At 37.3% G+C, this 8,446-nt stretch overlaps 1 protein-coding gene across 3 annotated transcripts in view; it reads left to right on the top strand.

The window, feature by feature from the left end:
* Nucleotides 1–580: 580 nt before the first annotated feature.
* The window catches only part of PJA2 (praja ring finger ubiquitin ligase 2), a 69,816-nt gene continuing 61,950 nt past the window's right edge, over nt 581–8,446 (top strand). The window contains exon 1 of one of the 3 annotated variants that reach the window (XM_045500540.1): nt 581–753. The gene's annotated coding sequence lies outside the window, so the exon portion shown is untranslated. Of the gene's footprint in view, nt 754–1,225; nt 1,324–8,446 lie in introns of those variants that run through there. The other 2 variants (XM_045500556.1, XM_045500548.1) reach the window with 2 other exon arrangements.

The following is an 8,446-nucleotide window of genomic DNA, read 5'->3' as shown; positions in this document are numbered from 1 at the left end:
ATCTGAACTGCAACGCTTTGAACTTTATGTCAGGAGACCTTAACCTTGTTAGTCAGGTTTCCAGTGGAATTAGGATTGATTTTAACGCTTCCATTTTGGTTGTTGCTTCGGGTTTTCTGAAAAAGTCTAGCTGCGCCAGTTCTTCCCTTGGTTCTCCACACCCCCTTCCCTTTCCCTGAGACCCCGCCTTTTCTCCCAGCCGGAACCACAAAAGGCCTTGCCGTTCCAGCCCCATCACGGTGCCCCGCCCCCTGCCCGAACGTCGCAGTGCTGCAGGGAAAGGAGGTGTGCCCAGACCCGGACTGGGTTGAGAGTGGGGGGAGTGTGCCTTCATCCTTCCGCTCTTCGGCCAATCGGTGAAGTCCTACTGAACGAGAAGGGAGTACCAGGGAGTACATACGGTCCAAGTATTTTTCCGTTTTTCTGCCACGTCCCAACCATTGACGTGAGCCCACTCCTCGGGTTCCGATTGGACATGTGGATTTTTCCCGCAGAGGCCCTTTGAGTCTATTGGTCGGTGCTGGACTCGGGGCGGGGCTTGAGTGCCCTCCTCCTTCGCCTCTACCGCGGCGCAAGGGGCGGGACGCGCCGCCACCGCCTCTGCTTCCGCCGCCGCCGCCGCCGCCGCCACCGCCGCCGCTGCCGCCTGCCGCTGCGCGTTCCGCGGGGGAGGAGTCGGAGGCGGAGAAGAAGGCGGTGGTGGCGGGTGGAGGATCGAGCGCTGTTCTCGCTCCGGAGCCGCTGCACAGTTCGGTGAGGGGATTTTTTTTTTTTTTTTTTTTTTTAATCTGGCTTGTTCTGATGTCAGGAATATCAGGGTCGGGGCGAGGAAATTGCTGCCTTCACCCCCTCCGTTTCTTAATTTCTCTCCTCGAGAAGGAGTGGGGCCTGTCCCTGCCCGCTGCGCCGGCCATGGTGGGTGGGGTTGATGGCTGTGAGAGGCCTTCTTCGCCTTCTGGGCCCGGTCCAACCCGGACCTGGGGCCGCGCTCGAGTCCGTGGCCACCGCGCCTGCTGGCCCCAGCGAATGGCATCGATTGATCTCGGGGTGTCCACCGGCCGCTCTTCCCTGCTGCCGCTTCTGCTGTCCTTGGTGCCTTGGCCAAGGACCCCTCTGCCTTTCTGCCGAAACTGGCGGCTGTATGAGTGTACCCCCCACCAAAATCTCACAGCCGCCTTCTCTGTCCATTTCCAGTCACCCCACATAGAGCTGATCCGTCTTACGCCACAGGCCTGCACCCCCCCTCCCCCAAGAAGCCTTCCGTTGCGGTCGCTCTCCTGGCTGTATTTATTTGCATTTTCTCCGATTGTCACCAAGGCTCGGGTACGCAGCACACCCTGTACAAATCACAACAATCGTTTTTCTCCCGATATTACCGCCATTCCATCAATGCTTCTGCCGGTTAGCGATGTCAGGTCTGAGCCCCCCTGTCACAGATCCACCTTCAGTTTTGGCCTCCCTTAGATTACTGCTTGTAAATCATTTTGCGCACATTCAAAATGGTGAGTTTAAAGTCGCCCAGACCAAGTTGAAGAAAAAAGGAAGAGGTAAATACTCTTTTTTGCAAGGAGGAAGAATAATCTGTTTAGGAGACTTCCCTCTCCAAGGCATTAAAATTTTTTGCGTATGCATGGACCCTGCTTTGAGTCTGATGTTTCTGTGAAGTTTACGACTTAAAAAAAAGGCGCACTGTATTATTTTTTATCATAATCTATTTGGTCAGTTGAATTTCCTTAAAATGGCAGTCACCTCTGCTGAAGACTACAGATCATTTGAAGAGTATTGAAATAAACATGGTGATAACAGAAATAAACGTTTAAACTATTTTTTTAGTTTTTTTCTCCTAGAATTCATGTCATTTTTATATAAAATAATATTAAGTGTTAAAAATTAGAGAAATGCAAACTTGATATAAAATTTAACAATTTAGAAAAAGGACTGTCAGGTAAAAGTGAACATTTTTCATCCCCCAGCCCCACTCCACTGTCTAAAGTTAACCATTTACTGTGCATCTTTCTAAATGCATTTCTGAACACATTTACATACATGTAAAGTTGGGTTTGTGGGGGGAGAAGTGGGAGGAATACCAGACACACTGGTGTATCACTTGCTTCTTTCACTTGTTTTTACGTGTTGGACATCTTTATTTGTTATATATAGGTCTTTCGGGATACTGACAAAGGTTAAGAGGTATTTCATTAGTTTGAATGAGCTGTAATTAACCATTCCTTTATTGAAAGACATTTAGTTTTTTTGCAATCACAAATAATGCTTTATTTGAAACCAACTTTTTCATGTATTGATTAGTTTTTAATTACAAACTTTAAATCTTAAAAAATTTAAAAAAAATTCAAACAGTGTGGAAGAATGGTAAAAAGTGCAGTTCCCACCCCCCTTGTAGTCCTACCTTTATCCTAAAAGTCATCTGTTAGGGAAACTTCCTCTGTATGTGATTATTTCTGGAGCATGGATTCCTATCAATGGAATTGCTGGGTAAAAGGGTATGCATATTTTAAATTTTGATAACCATTTTTCCCTTTTTTCAAAATTACTTGACTCTTATGCATTTCTTCTCCATATGAACTTCAGACTCAATTTATAAATTAAATGAAAAATCCTTAGGTTTTTTGAATGATGTCATATTGAAATTTTAGATTGATTTTGGGCAAACTGATCTTTATGATACTGAGCCTCTCCCCTCAGAAAAGTATGCATGTATGGTATGTCTTTCCCTTTTATTCACATCTTGCTTTATATTCTGAAGTATTGAGTTTTATAGGTCCCCGCCTCCCCCCCCCCCCATATGTATCACATTCCTTTCTAATATTCCTAGCTATCTTATGATTTGATTTGCTCTGGTGGATGGAAACTTTCAGTAAAATTTTCTCTTTCTGATTATAGGAAAACTTTTGAATTTTTTTTGTTTATCATGTATCTAATCACTTGAGTTGATGACTGTCTGAAAGTTTTCACAGATTTGTGGCTTTCTTTTCATTTTTTTTTTTTTTTTTTATAACTTAGGTGTTTTCCTCATTGCTTTGGCTGGTATACTTCCTATATAATTTTGAATAATAGTGATAGCTAAAAACATATTGTTTCTGTCTTTGAGGGGAATGCTTCTGATTTTTTAAACATCGGTTATGATGTTTGCTGAAACTTTCTGATAAAGAGAATATTAAGTTAAAATATTTTCTTCTGTTCTTGGTTTTCCAAGGTGATTTTATTGTTATTTTTAATTTCGGATGACATTTTTAAAAACCATAGTGGGTATTGAATTTTATTGATGTTTTTGACTTCTTTTTAGTGGTTATATAAGGGCATTACCAATATTCCTTGGTTTATATTTTCCCAAAAGAGTTCCATTTTAAAGAATCACCTTTTTTGAGGATAATTTACATACAATAAAATGTGTGTATTTAAAATAGACAGTTGAGTATGTCTTGACGAACACGTACACCCCTATCACCAGCACCACATTCAAGAGTAGAATGTTTTCATTACTACTATCAAGATAGAGAATATTTCTCTCATTCCCAGAAGTTCCCTTCTGCCCTGTGCAGTGACATTTTTACCCCTCAGCCCCAGGAAACCATTGTCCTCTCTTTCTCACTGTAAATTGGTTTCATTTGTTCTAGAGTTTCATATAAATGGAATTACATAGTCTGTTGCATCTAGCTTTTTTTTCTGTTAGCATGATGGGTTAGAGAATCCTAAATACTTTTCTGTGTTTAACTGATTCATGACTTTTAATTGTTGAGTAGCAGTCCATGGTATTGGTCTACCACAGTTTGTTGACTATTTCACATATTTATGGATAAATGGATTGTTTCCAGTTTGGGGGTATTATTGATAAATCGCTGTAAACCTCCGTTCATGAAGTTTTGTATTTCTCTTGGGTAAATATCTAGAAATGCATCTGTTGCATTGTATCGTAACTGTTTACATGTAAAAACCTGCCACACAGCTTCCCATGTACAGTTCCAGTTGCTCTATACCCTCATCAACAGTTGGTTATTTCAGACTTTTTCATTTTAGTCCTTCTAGTGGGTATGTAGTTATATCACACTATAATATTAATTTACATTTATCTAAAGATTAATAATGCTGAGAATTTGCTTTTGGTCCTTTGTGTGTCTTCCTTTGTGAAGTATCGGTTCAAATCTTGCTTATTTGTAAATATTGTTTATCTCACTGAATTGTACGTATTCTTTGTATATTTTTTTGTGGAAGTCCTTTGACCCACACAGACACATACACACATAATGCAGTCTGAAGCTTACCTTTTTATTTTCCTAACTTTTCAGAACAGAAGAGTTTTTAATTTCGATTAAATTCAGTTCATCAATCTTCCTTTTAGGATTTGTGTTTCTGTGTTCTAAGTTTGCTTAGTGGAAAGTTGTACAGATTATGTTTTCTTCTACAGGTTTATAGTTCTGGCTTTTATGACAAGGTGTATCATACATTTTAAGTTAGTTTTTATATATGGTGTGAGATAAGGGTTAAGGCTTGTTTTCTCAGTTCTAGCACCATTTGTTAGGAAACCTTTGATTTCCTCATTGAATTAACTTAGTTAAAAATCAGTTGTCCATATATGTGGGTCTATTTCTGGACTAATTCCTTGATCTTTATACCTGTCGTTTTGCCAGTTCCACATTGTCATGGTTATTGTTGCTTTACAGTAAATCTTGAAATCAGGTAGTGTGAGTACTCCCAACTTTGTTTATTTGCAGTACTTACTTCATTTTTAAGTTTTTATTTGTATTTCAGTTAGTTAACCTACAGTGTAATATTAGATTCAGGTGTACAATATAGTGACTCAGCACTCCCATACACCCATTGCTCATCACAAGTGCCCTCTTTGACCCCCATCACCTATTTCACCTATTCCCTCCTCACCTCTCTTTTGTTCTATATTTTGTTTGTTCTCTTATTTAAGAGTCTGTTTCTTGGCTTGCCTCTCTCTTTTTTGTCCCTTTGCTCATTTGTAAATTCCACATATGAGTGAAATCATATGGTATTTTTCTTTCTTTGACTGACTTGCTATTTTTTTAAAAATTTTTAAAGTTTATTTATTTATTTTGAGAGAGAGAGAGAGAGAGAGAGAGCAAGCATGAGTGAGGTAGGGTCAGAGAGAGTGGGAGAGAGAACTCCAAGCAGGCTCCTCACTGTCAGTGCAGAGCCTGACCCAGGGTTCGAACTCCTGAACCACGAGATCATGACCTGAGCCGAGATCGAGATCAAGAGTTGGACACTTAACCGACTGAGCCATGCAGGTGCCACCTGACCTACTCTTTTTCAAAATCATCCTGGCTGTTGTAGTTTTTTGCTTTTCCATAAAATTTTTTTAGAAGTGACGTGTTGGTTTCAGTCTTTTATTATTAAGTATAATAGGGCCTTTTTATCAAATTATTATTATATATTCTATATATTCTATATTACCATTTTAAGTATACTAGGCCTTTTATGAAGTTAACTGTGTTCTCATTCTGTTCCTTGATTGCTGAGAATTTTTAACAAGTGGACACTGAGTTTGGTCAGATGTTTTTACTGTTATTTATTGAGATGATCATATGGTCTGTTAATATTTTATTTTTAAATGTTGAATCAGCCTTGCATTCTCTAGATATCTCATTTGGTCATCACGTATTATCATTTTCATAAATTGGTGGATTAGATTTGCTCATAGTTTGTTGAGTACTGTTTTGTATTTATGTCCACAAAAGATGACTTTTCATGTAAATCTTTGTATTAGGATCATGCTGGCCTCAGAATTTGAAAGTGTTAAATTTTCTGAAAAATTTCCGATAAGAGTGGTCTTTGTTTGATAAATCTTTGCTAGAGTTTTCAAGCTAACCCCTCTGGGCCCAGAGTTCTCTTTTTGAAAGGTTTTAAAGGATACATTCAATTAATAGGTATAAGATGATTAGGGTTATCTATTCTTGAAAGTTTTTCGTCTTTGCATGAATCACTTTAACTCACTATATGAATTTTAGTGCTTTGTGTCTTTCAAGGAATTCATCTGTTTCATCTATTCATTGCCATAAAGTCGTTTCTTTATTATCTCTTTAATGTCTATAGCTACTGTAATGATGTCTTTTCATTTATTTCTCATGTTGACAATGTGTCCTCTCTTTTGCCTTTACTAGTTTGTGTCCAGGTTTATCAATTTTATTAATTTTTCCAAAGATCCAGTTTTTTGTTTTATTGCATTAAAAAAAATTTTTTTTTTCAGTTTCATTGATGTTTGCTCTTTACTATTTTCTTTTTGTATGCTTTTGGGTTTAAATCCAGTCTGTTAGGATTTCTTAAGGTATAAACTTGAGCCATTGATTTGAGACCTTCATTTCCTTCTAAACACTACTTTAGATATTCCCACAACTTTTGTTCTGTTGATATTTTCTAAATACTTAATGTGACTTTCACTTTGACCCATGGTTATTTAGAAGTATATCATTCTTGCACTGGGTGTTGTATGGAAACCAATTTGACAATAAATTTCATATTTAAAAAAAAAATGTATATCACTCAGTTTCCAAATATTTGGAAATATATATAATAAATATGTAAAATGTATACGTAAACATATCTTTATAATTGATTTCCATGTTTCTCTTTTTTTTGTAGACCAATAACATACTTTGTATAAAGACAGTATTCCGTTTTCTGCAGTCTATTTTATCTGACGTTAATATCACTCTACCTTTCGGGGCACCTGGGTGGCGCAGTTGGTTAAGCCTCCGACTTCAGCCAGGTCACGATCTCGCGGTCCGTGAGTTCGAGCCCCGTGTCGGGCTCTGGGCTGGTGGCTCAGAGCCTGGAGCCTGTTTCTGATTCTGTGTCTCCCTCTCTCTCTGCCCCTCCCCCGTTCATGCTCTGTCTCTCTCTGTCCCAAAAATAAATAAACGTTGAAAAAAAAAATTAAAAAAAAAATATCACTCTACCTTTCTTTTGGTTAGTGTTTGCATAGTATATCTTTTTACTTTACATCTATGCCTTTATATTTAAAGTAGGTTTGGTATAGACAACCCACTTTCTTTTTAACCCATCCTGACAATATGGCTTTTTAATTTGGTTGTTTAGACCGTTTATGTGTAATGTAATTATTAATGTGATTACATTTAAATCTCCCTTCTTAGTAGTTTTTTATTTAACCTATAAAAATAGGTTCTCTATTTTTATCTTCATTAGTAGCTCATTACTTATACTTAAGTTTGCCTGTTTAAAAAATTTATACTGGCTTCTCTGTGATTTGTATTATACATCTTTAATTCCAGTCTTTATACAGGCAGTGTTATACCACTTTATATATGGTGTCAGTGCTTCATAACAGTATATTGCCAATTTCTTACTATCGTTAGCACTACTATTGTCATGTTTTACTTTTATATATGCCATAAGTTCATAATACCTTGCTACTATGTTTGCTTTAGACCTGCATTGTCTAGTATGTCCTAGCCAGTGTGACTATTTAATTTGAATTTCAAGTAGTTAGTATTAAGTTTAAATTAATTTCTGTATATTAGTCATTTTTTTTAAGTGCTTAGTAGCCACAGGTAGCTTTTAGTTTTCAGATCGAACTGTGTAAGATATAGAACATTTTCATCATCTCAGAAAGTTCTATCAGTGAGTGCTACTTTATACAGTTCTGGTTTGAAGTAACTAAAAATAAGGAAAAAAAATTTTTGCATGTACCTTCACTTTAATTATCTTTAGAGTTCCATATTCCTTTGTAGAATCAAATGTCTGTTTTGTACTCTTTCTGTAGTTCAGGTCTACTGGTAACAAAGTCTCTTGGGTTGGCTATAACATACTCTATTTTACTTTTTATTTTCCTTGCACATTATTTTGCTGGATATAGGATTATTTGTTCACAGTGTTTTTTCTTATGTTACTTTAAGGATGCCATTTATATTGTCTTTTTGCTTGTATGGTTTCTGACAAGAAGTCAGGTGTAATTCTTCATTTCTCTGCGTCAAAAATGTTTCCTTTATTGTTGGGTTTTTATAGCGGGTTGAAAATGATTTGTCTTGGGGTATTTGTGTTTTCTATATATAGTGCTTGTTGTGATTGTTTGCTGAGCCTTTCTTAAATTTATGTTTAATCTCTTAAATAACATTTGGAAATTTCTCAGAATATCTTCTAATATTTCATCTGTACCACTTACCAGCTCTGCTTGTGAGAATCCAGTTACGTAGGTGGTAGTTCATTTCATACAGTCCTACATTTCTTGGAGGCTCTGTTTAATTTCCTCCCCACACTTTTTGTTTTTTTTTTTTTTAATTTGTATTTCAGTTTGGGTACTTTTTCATGACCTGTCTTGAAGTTCATTTATACCTTCTTCCCCTGGTCCTTTGATGAGCCTATAAATGCCTTTTTGTTATTTGTCAATGTGTCTTTTATTTCTTGCATTTGCTTTTCCATCTCTTGAAATCCTTGATCTATTTCC

The sequence above is a fragment of the Leopardus geoffroyi genome, chromosome A1 (assembly GCF_018350155.1).
Source record: "Leopardus geoffroyi isolate Oge1 chromosome A1, O.geoffroyi_Oge1_pat1.0, whole genome shotgun sequence".
Lineage (NCBI taxonomy): Eukaryota > Metazoa > Chordata > Mammalia > Carnivora > Felidae > Leopardus > Leopardus geoffroyi.
Note: the sequence above shows the minus strand (reverse complement) of the source record. Positions and strands in the feature narration are given on the sequence as shown.